Here is an 11652-nt window from a genome sequence, read left to right as displayed (position 1 = left end):
ATTACCTGAAAATAATTTATTCAAATTTATAATACATACATAAAACTTTAAGGAAAAATAAATTTTAACAAGCATTTCATAAAATGTAATTCTAGATTAAAAAAATGAAGACAGAGTATGTTAAAATGTTGCAAGACAGAGTACATTACTTTATAACATTACACTAAATAATTCTAGATAACGAATGAAACACTAAATAATAATTTTTGTATTTTTTAAGAATTTATAAGCAGTCATCCATTAATTACATGTAAAGTTAAATGAGGATAAGTTGTGAAAAATACATCATTATACACAATGAAAGGAAAGGATCAAGGCACCATCTACATACTTTTTTAATGGTATTATGTGGCATACAGATTTATTTTTATAAGTCATGTGGCTAAACTATCAGAAAATATTTGCAGAACTTTTATAAATCATTTTTTTAATGTTAGAGGGTCCACAAACTGTTGCACATCATTAAAGAGGAGGGGGATTGTCTAAAGTACATCCTTGTACACAAGAGGGAGAGACACAAAGTAAAGTGCTCAAATACTGTACTGTACTGTACATGTATGGATGATTCCTAATTTTAATTCNTACTCAATTTAAGAATATCCATATTAACTTTGTAAAATAAGTTTATTCTTTACTTTCATTTTATTTATACAAAATGTTCCAAAAAATGTTATAACATAAATAATAGATTCAAAAATAATTATGAGAGATTATTATTGTTATTTTTGATTTAACCATTTCCAATTAACTGAAGGTCAATTGAAAATGGTTCATTAATTAAAAATTATTAATCCAATGAATTGTGCATATGACAGCTCAAGATGTTGCAAATTTGCACACTAAGTAGATCTTTCTGTGGAAATAGTGTGTTTATTAATACTAACACACCAGATTTATTTATCATTATTATCATTATTGACCGTTTTAATTCAACTAAAACACATGGATGGCAATTACCTTTTCCTGGTAGATTTTCAGTTTGAACTGTTTGTTTTAACAGTTGTGTTTGAATTGTGAAGGTCAGTTAACCTGACAATGCCTCTTAAACATGGTTAGAAATGTTTGCTTTATTGTAATTTCTTCTTGCTGGATATTGGTTTATTTGTGCAGTGTTTATTCATTTTATTAGAAAAAAACGAGAGTAGTTGATAAAAGGTCAAGAAATCCTTTAAGGAGTGAAAAAAGCTTGGGGACCCCTGCTCTAGTACTAAAAATTCTGGAATAGGAATTGTTGCAATTCTCACAATTAGTGCTGTGCTGATATGTTTACAATATCTATATTTGTAAACATATTTGTTTCAATTTGATATAGTAGTTATCAGTATAGCACTACTAAAGACCCACATCATTTAACATTTCAACCTACCCATTTCATAATAATTTGTTTTCCCCACTGAATTTTACATACGCTGTCAAATTGCACACATGGAAATATTCAAATAACCAATAAATCAGACTTGTAAGCCAGAAAAAATTTGAAAATTCACCAACAGATAAAATTTTTCTTTAGATTTATATTTACGTTATCTTTCACTAATAACATACAAAATACCTATTTGGACATAAATAGAAATTTCTTCATATGATGCAACAAAAATAAAATGGCACAACTTACAGCAAAAAACACGAAAATGTTCAAACTGTGCAAAAAAAATAAATGAAAACTTAAATATATTTCTATTGTCTATACTTAAACTTAAATCTATTAGGACCCAAAGGTTTAGATAGCTGAATTAGAAAAAAAATGTCAAGAAAGTTAAAATAAATTGAGGAAAGAGAGGTTGGTAGTACTTCTACTTTCTTTTTCTAAAAAGGATCATATTCCAAGCTTTTCTTACTTAGTCCATGCTATATCTAGTCTCTCATCCATTGGCTTCACTGGTGGGTGATCAGAGTAAAAAAAAATCAAATTTTTTTCTTTTAGGCAAAACTAATACTCTCATATGAAACTTGGGGATCTATCAACCAAAGTAATATTTTTTTTGACAAAAAATTCATTGGGTTTGTTCACGATGGGGATGAATTCTTAGTCTTCCTTCATCAGCCTTCCCATGTTCCTATCTTGCCTTCTTTCTATGTCATGAGCACACCAAATATGACCCGTTCCTCTAAGATAATGTCCCATGATCCCTTTCCTTTTGGAAGTACAACCTGAGGCCAACCAATACTAGAAAAGCTAGATGTACAAAAGTCTGGAAGTAACCACACATTTTGGGAGGCAAGAGTCCAGAGAGAAGAAAAGAAAGAAAAAGAAAATAGCTTAATCAAACCACAGACTAATGGTTCTACTGCAATGCTTCCATCTCCCTGTTCTAAAGCATGGATTTGATGAACAAGGCACTCAACAAAAGAACATAATTGACTTGGATGCAGTTGTCTCAGACAGCAAAATTTGTTAGGAACATTACCCTAATAAAGAAGATACTTCAAATATCTGTATAGCTGGCTAGATGACTGAGGTGATTAAAGTGCTAGCTTACTGCTCTGAAGGAATGGGATTAAATCTAAACAGGTTGAAAAACCCAGGAACTTCTCAGGGAATGAAACCAGATATATAAGGTGCTATCCATCACCATCTGGTTATCCCATTGTGGACTTGGCTGTACTCACAATGGACCTGGAAAAAAAGACCCTCTTAGTGCCCACAGAGCAGAAAGAGTAAAAAAATTAACTCCATAACCAAAAATCACAAGGAGTCAGTCTAGTAACTGTAGTACTATTGAATTGATCAACTAGCTAACCACTCATTCATGAAATGCTTATGCAATAACCTTTGCACTTTGATTCCAATATAATGAGGTGATTGTGGTATCCAAACAATTTTATTGCTGAAGTGCAGGAATGACAGTTTTGAGCATGTCTCTATACATATGTCTCCAGTGGCATTGACAGAATATATCATTGGTCCAGATGCAATGTTTTTTCAAAAAAATATGGCCCAATGATGAAAGATGCATTGAACCTACACAACACTGTGATTTTTTTGGTTTATCAACAAATTCCTTTGCTTTAACATATGGGTTTTCTCTAGACTGGTCACAGTAATTGTGAGTGTTCGCCATATCATTCAAGTAAAAATGGACTTCATTAATCCATAAAATTTGCCAAAAATTGTCATCATCATCTAAGCTATGAATGACATGGCATATGATTTCTGTCGAGCATATTCACCAGAAAGCAATTCATGACAGATATCCTATAGTGCTAAAATGTAATATTCACTGCAAAATTTTCTGCACTGTATGGGCAGAACATGTCAAATTGCTATAATATCACACACACAATACAGCTGCCTTGAGAATTTTCCATTTGCTGTTCCACTATGTGGTTGCAACTTCAACCATTTTCACCAGTTTACAACCCTTTCCTGGTTTCAATTGAAAGTTTACATTGAAACTAGGAAATTACAAAAGCTGATTTGTGTATGTATTCTATTCATTCCCATTAAAGAAAGCTCCCTTGAATAATTTTTTCTGAGATTAATAACAGTCAGAGGACCTTTTTGCTAGAACTTTAAATGTTAGAATTCCTTGTGTGCAGAATTGATATTGCTGTTTCTTTGATAGTAAAGTTTAATGAGTAATGTGTGATCACGTAATGTAAGTACTATGATTTGTAACTAATCCACATCAAAAAAGTTTTGCAATACCTTTATTCGCAATTTGCAAATTACATAAAATTGTTACACAACTTATGTAATTTGCAAATTGCAGCAACATTAGCACTAAATTTTTCCTTATTTGAAAATTTTGAAAATAAACTTTTTATTTTTTATTTGCAAAATCAAAATTCTATGGTCAGGAAAGTAAGCATCCCAAATTTTGTTGCATTTGGTCCATTAGTTCTTTTTACAAAAAGCTTTAAACACCATCTGTTTAATTACAACCACCCTGTATATTACTACAATTTGTTCAGCATTTAGTACAAAACTGATGTACTGTACAGTAGTCCACTTATGCAGATTAATGTGCATCAGTTATATTAGATTTTATGTGGAGGAAAAGATAGCTTTATATTTATTAAGCATGGAAAATAATATACAGAATTTATACTGTATAATATACCAATTTATTTCAGAACAGAATACAAAATATATACAGTATAACATTTTTGATGAAACAAAAATGTTATATATAATATATAGAAATGTTGCAATCTTCAAATTCTGTCCATTGCAGTGGCATGCAGTGACATTTGATGACAGAGAAGCTGTTGGCCCTAGATAGAATCATTGGAAGCATTATATGATATTTTGGTGTGCAGCATCCATGAGCTAAATCGCATGAGGTTGGTGCTCTATAAAGTGCATGCACAAATGCACTTTATATGCAAANATCTCTTAGACATTACTAGTTTTTTTTTTCTTTAAATAAATAAATAAATAAATTTTACATTTTTATTGTTAAAGAACCTTCATTTAAATCTGTGGCTCTTAAATAATAATGAACAATTTAAACATCTTATGTGCAAACTAAAATCTTGAATGAGATTAAAAAAACCACACTCTGTGCATGAAGAAATACAAAGAAAAGTGCTGGTACCAAATAAACTGAAACAAATAAGAAAGTTATTTTAACTCACAGGTGGACCAAGATCACCCTTGTCTCCCTTAGAACCCTATAAATAAATTATTAATTTATATTACAGGTAAAATACTCATGTATATAATTTCAATAAGAAGAAGGTGACATTAATTACCTGTAAGCCTGGAATACCATCAGTTCCCTAATAGAAAAATTAATCATTTTAAATATTTTTAATTTCATATGTTAAGGGTATAATTTTTAACATAAATCTGTTGTTAACACTTTCATCTTTAACTAACTTTAACATTGCATAAACTGTAAAGATTAAAATAGATCTTTTAGTTATTTTCTTAAAATTTGACTACTATATTAGTTTTTAGTGCAATTTGAATGAAATTTTTAATGCTCAACACAGCATCCATAGTTCTTAATTGTTTTGACCAAATTACAGCATTTTATTATAACATACTTTCAATTTAAATAAATATTATTGAAGTAAAAACAATTTTTATAAATGTGAACTATAGGATAAAGATATCAATATAATATAAAATTTAACCTTATTTCTTATTAAGAAACAATGATTTATACATACTTGTGTGTAGCATATGCTAAAATATTTCACAATAAAACAGAGACAGATAGGCATAAAGAATATGTGGGAGATATTCTTCTACATTTTGGAAAAAATATATCTATATTAAGAATAATTATTGCTCTATCAATTATAAGTAAATAGATAATACTGGTTTCATACTATTAATTAAGCATATTAACTGTCAATATAAAAATTCAATTTAAAATAAGCAAGGAAAATTGAAATACATATATGTTCTTGTAACAAGAAACTATTGACATACAACAAAATGTATCAGGTAGGCATATATTGCTAGTCATGAAAGTGCTAACATTATCTCATCAATATGCATTTATACCAGTAATATCTGAACTTTATAACACTTACTGGTAATCCTGGTTCCCCTTTCTCCCCTTTACTACCAGGCTCTCCTCTTTCTCCCTTTAAAAATGAATAATATATTTTGATAACATCTTTTATTATTTTTAATTGCATACAAGACATTTATTTTAAAAACATAAACCTTACAATTTATAAGTGAACAAGCAAATCATAATTCCCTACAGAATTTGAAGATTTAATTCGAAAATTAGTAAATTAATTATTGTAAAGGTTAATATACTACAAATCATTGCTCTTTTTGTAAAAAATCATTGCTGGTACACATATGATCACTAAAATAAAGTTCTGTTTTAAGAAAAATGTAATAATAATTACAAAACAGTGTTTAATATTACTAATTATTTACTTTTTATTTGTAAATACACACATTTATAATGTAGCATTTATAGTAGTTTTCAAGTTTTTTGTATATCTCAGTCTGTACATTCTTTTCTATTTCTTGTTTTGGATTTAGTGTCAGTTGCTAAATGGCATCCTTTTATCAACCATGTTTTTACCTTTTCCTTTCAAAACATCATTAGTACTTTTCTGTATCTCATTTCTTGATAAAAATATAGTGTAGACAGACAATTACCAGACAGCATTGTCCATTCATTGAAAGATCACCTTCAATGAATGGGGGTTTTTCCATCCCATTTGCTTTTTAAATTAGCTCCAATTGGCATAGGACATTCATTGTGTCCAACAGAGTGGTTCAGTTTGTTTCATTTGTTTTCATCATGCCAGTCATCAGGTGTATTGCATAAACACAGTTTTTCTTACTGAGCTACTGCTGATACTGTATACCAGCCACAGATACTTTTTTGCTACTTGCTGATATAGCACATTAGCATGTTTCAGCTGAAGTAGCCCTGCTACTAATAAATAATAGAATTTCTTAAGTTTGTGAATAAACATATCTATCATTAGGAATTTACAAACAAAATGCAACCAATGCAACATTTCTAATGAATAATCTCATCATAACTAAACACATTTTTCAGAATTTAATTTTTATATGAAAAATTGAATTCTAAAAAATATAAAAAATTGATTTAATCCAGTTGTCACTTACAGTATATATTTCTCCAGGTAATTATAATTTTAAACTTGTATTATGTAAATAAAAATTACACTAAATCAAACTGTTGTAATTCATAGTGTGCTCTATAATTCTAATTTATCAGATCTATAAAAGACAGGATTGATAAGAGGCAAATAAGCCCAAAATGCATATCAGTTCTTTTAGTTAACAAAGTCTGTCTGATCAATCATCTCTAAGAGTTCCTGTGTGATAAGTTCTCCAAATTAATTTCATGCTTACTTTTGACAATCTTAAAGAGAACAAGAAGTAATCAAATATCTAACAAATATGTTTTATTTTATATGACTTATTAATAATCATAAACCTTTGTCCAATATTGAATTAACTAAAGATTTAATTACTAGATTATTTATGGTTACAGCCATAGGCGTAGCCAGAGTTTTGTTATGGGGGCCTAGTAGAGACGAACCTGACACAAAATTGAATTATTTCAAATTATTGTTCATCAAAATGAAATTTCCATAAGAATTGACAATAACTTAACACACATAAAATATGAAACTTCCTTTAATCACACATTCTTGTAACATTAATATCAAACTCTAGCAAATCCTTAAAAAAAAATTAACCAATCAATTATTTTTTTTACCATTCTTTAATATAGTTCACCGTCTTTAATCTAGATATAACCAGAGGTGGCCAACGGTTTTTTCCTCCAGGCCAAATTGGAAATAAAACTTTTTCCACTGCCTGAACCAGAGGTGGCCCTAGCAAGATTTTCAGGTGATGCGAGAATCTATTGTGGTGTCACTCCATAGAGACTAAACTGTACATAGAGATTACAGGTACACTTTTCACATTAGGCACAAAAAACTGTTGACCTTTTTTTTTTTTTTTTTCGGATCAGAATTTCTCAACTTTCCTATAACTTCATATTGTCAGGTTGTGGAGAATTATCGCAAATCCATTCAACCAATTATTTGAAGTCCAGTCCAATTTTCAGAGATTAATTGCAGGCCGTGGTACACTACACCCAATTAAATTAGCTTCAACTTTTTATTTCTTTTTGCAAATCGGCTCAACACTTTTTCGGCTGTGATTTTCTGAGGAGGGCACCAGGTTAACTGGGGGGGCATGCCCACCCATGCCCCTTCCTGGCTATGCCCATGGTTACAGCCCATAAACACTCTAGTAATTTGTCTTTGATTAATTTAAAATAAACTGCAATTGTTTATAATGCAAATCTTATAACTAATCTTTAATCTGCTATTAGTTAAATAGCTTTTTATTTGATTTTGTTCTTTTTATTTCATATTTTGAATTACATAATAGTGATGAGACAACAAGAAATAATAATAATAAGTATAAAATAAATAATCACTAATAAGCTTATTTGATAAGCACACACTGATTTTTTTTTAATGGTTAATATACCTTTATTTGCTTGTTCATTTGTATATAAGGTTGAAATGCTTTAAAAAAATATCCTGTACATTAAGACTTTCTTTAATATTTTTATTTTTCATTACTACCTTCAGATTTTATTGAATTGCACTTTTTTTTGCAAAAATCATAAAAAATCCATGCAATTAAAGCATCTGGAAAAAAATTGCAAAATAATGGAATAAATTAGCAGTTGGCTCTCACCTTCATACCATCCAATCCTGGGGGACCCTACATTTAAAATAACAAAAATAAAACAGCTTGCTGTACTAGAATTTTCAAAATATTATCTTTAAAACTAATATAGCAGAAGCTTAATTGCAGTTAGTTAGTGAAAGCAAGAAAACTATGTGAAATGTGACAGATAGAAAAGTAAAATGTTAGATAATGGATAAAGAAAAGTTTTGGGTGTGTGTATGGATTTTTGTTGTGGCATTTCATTCCAATAACCAGCACCAATCATGCTATTCTTGAAAGGGTGATTTCTGTGACAAGATATAAAATAATATATATAAAAATAAAATTTTGTGAAAAAATTTTTCATTTCATTCTGTAAAATAAATATAAATTTTAAATAAATACAAACATGCTTATATAATTCATGCACTTTATTAACAAACATGCTTCATAAGAAATTAAAGTTAGGCAATAACACCTTCACAAGATATGTTGTCATTTTTGTTTTGTTTTTTTTTTTTTAGATATAAATTAAGTTAAATGCATAATATAATTTTATATTAATTCAAAAATTAAGCCAACTTATTTTAATCTAATTATTACAGAATAAGTATATATTAATTTTATAAATAGATTTTCATAAATTAAAAGATAATATATTTTTAAAATTGAATTACAATTTTTTATTTGAATCATTAGTTTACCATTAATCCTGGTTTCCCATCAATACCAGATTTTCCAACATCACCTTTCATTCCAACTGGACCCTAGAAACAATGCAATAAATTTAGATCTATTCACTTTATTACAAATGCAATATTTAATAAATACTGTATGTAAATTTTAAGATACATTTTGATTAAGCAGTCATTTTATATTTGTCATCTGGTAATCTCTTTGTCAAATTGTAATATTTGAATTATAAATTTGATTATGAAAGCTAAAATTTTTGCAGTGGATATAATAGAGAAACTTCATTATTCACAGACATTTTTAACTAATTAAAATATAGGAAAACTTTAATGTATTCTAAACAAAAGAACTTATAGATAAACTATTTAACTAAAATAATATATATATATATATTATATACGCATTTTTATTGAAAATATAAAGTATTAAATGGAATCATTCTTCATTTGTTTGAATTAATTTTTAAGAAATAATTTATCCATCACAACTTTGAATCTTCTTTTGAAATGTCTTCACAGTACAGACATATAAACTGCTTTATATCTATGAAGATTATCATAGTTTATAATTTATATATATGCTTTCAAGAGGAAAAAAAACATTACATTTGAATATTAAGTAAACATTACAAATATACATATGTATGTACAGTAGAGTGTCGTTTATCCAAAAGTCGGTTATCCGAAAGAATTCCAGTCGGCAAATTTAAATTTTCTCTAGTGCTGTGGCGCTGCAATCTTTGGCTATATCTCGGGCTACTCCAATATTTTTTTTTGTTGATGTGTGTGTTTTAGCTGGCAGCGTTGGCACTTTTGTGTGGTGTTTTTCTGAGGACTGTGTGTCATGCCGAATCGAACGCTTTTGATACTAGATTAACTTCTAAAGTATAATTTTTTTTTGTTTTTATATTTTTCAATATATTTATTTTGTTTGTAAAAAATAAAGATATAATTTTTAACGATACAATAGCTGCAATTATTATTTTAAAAAGTTTACATTAGGCTTAACGTCGACGAAAATTCAACGCGAAGCGACACACAATGGAGAAAAATTTCAACACGGGATTTTTCGTACATAATCGGTTATCCGAAAAATAAGTTATCCGAACAACCCCAGTCCCCAATTGATTCAGATAAACAACGCTCTACTGTATATATACATTACAAATATAAATATGTGTGTGTGTACTGTACATAGTTATCAATTAGCTAAATATTCTGACAAACTTGGAAATTGCTAAACCAGAAAGAGCTTAAAGATGTTAAAGATGTAATTTTTAAATACTTTTTACTTACTTATTTTGGCAGTAAATTAAATCTTTTTTAAAACCATACTTTTAAAACTAAAGAGAAACTATTAAAACTACTATATATTTTGTTTAAAATCAAAATACAATACATAAAACAATAGAACATGCTACAATGAAAGTACTAACATGTAGAAAATTCAACAGAAAGTTAAATTATGATACTTTTTTGCTAAATATGGATACTATGTTCATGAAGACCTGCAAATGCCAAAATGCTGGTTGTTAATTTTGAATTGTTAATTACTCAATTTAAGAATATCCATATTAACTTTGTAAAATAAGTTTATTCTTTACTTTCATTTTATTTATACAAAATGTTCCAAAAAATGTTATAACATAAATAATAGATTCAAAAATAATTATGAGAGATTATTATTGTTATTTTTGATTTAACCATTTCCAATTAACTGAAGGTCAATTGAAAATGGTTCATTAATTAAAAATTATTAATCCAATGAATTGTGCATATGACAGCTCAAGATGTTGCAAATTTGCACACTAAGTAGATCTTTCTGTGGAAATAGTGTGTTTATTAATACTAACACACCAGATTTATTTATCATTATTATCATTATTGACCGTTTTAATTCAACTAAAACACATGGATGGCAATTACCTTTTCCTGGTAGATTTTCAGTTTGAACTGTTTGTTTTAACAGTTGTGTTTGAATTGTGAAGGTCAGTTAACCTGACAATGCCTCTTAAACATGGTTAGAAATGTTTGCTTTATTGTAATTTCTTCTTGCTGGATATTGGTTTATTTGTGCAGTGTTTATTCATTTTATTAGAAAAAAACGAGAGTAGTTGATAAAAGGTCAAGAAATCCTTTAAGGAGTGAAAAAAGCTTGGGGACCCCTGCTCTAGTACTAAAAATTCTGGAGTAGGAATTGTTGCAATTCTTGCAATTAGTGCTGTGCTGATATGTTTACAATATCTATATTTGTAAACATATTTGTTTCAATTTGATATAGTAGTTATCAGTATAGCACTACTAATGACCCACATCATTTAACATTTCAACCTACCCATTTCATAATAATTTGTTTTCCCCACTGAATTTTACATACGCTGTCAAATTGCACACATGGAAATATTCAAATAACCAATAAATCAGACTTGTAAGCCAGAAAAAATTTGAAAATTCACCAACAGATAAAATTTTTCTTTAGATTTATATTTACGTTATCTTTCACTAATAACATACAAAATACCTATTTGGACATAAATAGAAATTTCTTCATATGATGCAACAAAAATAAAATGGCACAACTTACAGCAAAAAACATAAAACTGTTCAAACTGTGCAAAAAAAATAAATGAAAACTTAAATATATTTCTATTGTCTATACTTAAACTTAAATCTATTAGGACCCAAAGGTTTAGATAGCTGAATTAGAAAAAAAATGTCAAGAAAGTTAAGATAAATTGAGGAAAGAGTGGTTGGTAGTACTTCTACTTTCTTTTTCTAAAAAGGATCATATTCCAAGCTTTTCTTACTTAG

The 11652-nt window shown here is 28.4% G+C and overlaps 1 long non-coding RNA gene across 1 annotated transcript; it reads right to left on the bottom strand.

Annotated features, from left to right (window-relative positions):
* Positions 1-4345: 4345 nt before the first annotated feature.
* On the bottom strand, positions 4346-8755 carry LOC111621473. The gene is made up of 4 exons (XR_002756085.1): positions 8177-8755; positions 5491-5544; positions 4699-4725; positions 4346-4617 (listed from the first exon to the last, which is right to left on the bottom strand). It is a non-coding gene; the product is annotated as an uncharacterized LOC111621473 (long non-coding RNA).
* Between the last annotated feature and the right edge of the window lie 2897 nt (positions 8756-11652).

Source organism: Centruroides sculpturatus, unplaced genomic scaffold, assembly GCF_000671375.1.
Source record: "Centruroides sculpturatus isolate CEXI.00-Female unplaced genomic scaffold, Cexi_2.0 scaffold249, whole genome shotgun sequence".
NCBI lineage: Eukaryota > Metazoa > Arthropoda > Arachnida > Scorpiones > Buthidae > Centruroides > Centruroides sculpturatus.
Note: the sequence above shows the minus strand (reverse complement) of the source record. Positions and strands in the feature narration are given on the sequence as shown.